General features: G+C 33.3%; 1 protein-coding gene across 2 annotated transcripts in view; it reads right to left on the bottom strand.

The window, feature by feature from the left end:
• The window catches only part of LOC119572882 (UBX domain-containing protein 1-like), an 18,814-nt gene that overhangs the window by 8,162 nt on the left and 8,152 nt on the right, over window positions 1-2,500 (bottom strand). The window lies entirely within an intron of this gene.

Genomic DNA, 2,500 nt, shown 5'->3' with positions numbered 1-2,500 from the left:
AATGTTTAGTGCACACAACTCAGAGCAGGCTCAACCATGCATGACATGAAGATGTCATCCAGGTGTAAGGTGTAGTCTACCATAATAAGATGTCATCCCATGGGTAGACTACCATGATTGGATGTCACCCCATCATGAGTGTATTGATATGCACTCTCATATAGGACGACCTGATAGAATATTTGTACAATAGTTTATGTATAATTTCAACCAAAACTGGGACAAATTGTTAACCTACAGAATTATCCTAAAATGCCTTTTAAGTCATTATTACACAGGTCTAGTCTGCAGTAATTAATCTTATTTTTATCGATATTAAAAGATAAACAATGATCACATAAAATGTAACACAGCCTATTAAGAAACAAACCAAAATATGCTGTTCACATGACATACCTTAATACCTTGATTTCCCAATATCATATATAAATGCCTGATACACCACCACATGAAAACTGACTACATCATTAATACAACACACTTCAATTGTGAAATGACAAGGGTATAGATATTTGTCTTGGCAATGGGACATGAATTTATAAGAATAAATCTACAGTTCTTTTTGGGAATATTCACAACAGTAAAAAAAAGAGATAAGAAACAGACATATTGAGTATCAAATCAACATGATCTGACTGGAGTAATCTCCATATCTTGCATTATTTTTTATCTTAAACTAGGTAAACAGTCCATTCATAAAAAAAAAAGTAAAAAGTTGGTTGGATACTCCTTTTGTCCTGGGATGGCATGACATACGTGCCACGTCCACTGTGATTTTTGTTTATTAATAGTGTTTATACATAAATAGCTTCACAAGTACTGAGTAACCTGGGAGTCAACCACTCGACCTACTTATCTCAACTGTTTACCCTTTTCCTTGATTTTCTGAAAGATTCTCTCATCTTTTATTGCTATTTGTACCTTACCAACATGAAAGTAATTATAATGTCAATAACAGTATTATTCAAGGAATTAAGAAATCAGGTAAGGTCTCCACCAGCTCAGCCACCAACTGACTCCTTGGTGGCTGAGCATTTGTAGAACCATCGGTTTGCAACAAAATTCACAGAAAAACTACTGTGGACAATACCTGTACCCAATTACAAAGGGTTAAAGCTGATTGTTTACAGCTCTTTTTCAGTATTCTTTTGGGCCAGACTTTACTTATATAAAAAATAAACATGAAATAAAATTCTTTACTGATAGTCTAATAATTATTGAAGTTACAAGGAGCCTGCCCCTTGACATTTTACTGAAATAACCTTGGATCAAGTCCTGAAATTTATTTTTCTTTGAAAAGCTATTTCTATGCTTAGGAGGCACAATCAGTCAGTCATTTTATGCAGGTGTTCAGTTGAGCTTTTTAATACATGCTACATCAGCTTGAAGCAATGAATCTATGCATATACCTTTAGCATATCTCCTCTCTAACTGAAAACATCATGTCACACAATCTTATTTTAGCTTCTTGACTCCTCGTTATAAAGTCACTGAAATTAGATTAATTACTTGTCAGAGCTTGCATATAAGTGACATATAAAAATATCTAATCCATATGAGGGTTTTATTTTGCAGACCAAAACATCATTGTCCAACAAAAAATACTTTTTTCCTGTGGTTTGTATGGCTCACACATTTTCAACCACTCCTGATGGGACTTAATATGCCATTAATGCTGCATTTTCAAAAATTTATCTACAACTAGTAAAAGTTTAAGCAGCGCTACTACTCTTTCTGATTAGGCTGTTTGGTGTTCTTTTTTTTTTTTATATATCACTAGCTATTGTAAATAATGATCACTCTTGTCCAAGTCAGATGACCATTTTAGGTAAATTGGACAGAAAAGCCTAAATCAGTTTCAGTATGCCTTATACCTTTAGATGTACAATGATAATGAATGATGAAGAATGCTAGTGGAAAAAAATGGTTACAAGATGCAAGTAATTGTCTTCACCAACCTAGCCAAATAAGTCCAAACTTCAGCTAAATGATTTGTATCTTTATCACTAAGACTAACTTTTTTTAATCAGCAAAAAATACAGCAAAATTAATAACCTACAACAAATATTGGCTGGCAAATTAATGTTATCTGGATCCAGGAAAGTTATTTTACACCTAAAATCCAACCTTGCGATTATTATTTCTTATCTAAATTATTCACAGAGTGTTGTAGTATTCCACCATAAATGACAGAAGTGAAAAATTGGTAAGTGCTTACTGAGTGATTGCATTAGACATTTCCTATCTTACTGCAGCCATTAAGCAATTTTATACCAAAATATTACATGTTGCAATCTTATCTATAACTTGCAAAGGAAATACCATAGATGTCATTCTGTTTGTTGCAGACAAAGTTTACCTTTCACCACATGACTGTGAAACTGCAACCCTACCAAATTTTAATGCTAGGAGAGGGATACAAAAGTGGCTTATTCTATACAATACAGATGTGCTCTCCAGAGATTAAGTCCCCAACTTCACAACACAAATTTTTCAACAA

Source organism: Penaeus monodon, chromosome 5 (assembly GCF_015228065.2).
Source record: "Penaeus monodon isolate SGIC_2016 chromosome 5, NSTDA_Pmon_1, whole genome shotgun sequence".
NCBI lineage: Eukaryota > Metazoa > Arthropoda > Malacostraca > Decapoda > Penaeidae > Penaeus > Penaeus monodon.
The sequence above is the reverse complement of the archived record's forward strand: the minus strand, read 5'-3'. Positions and strand labels throughout refer to the sequence as shown.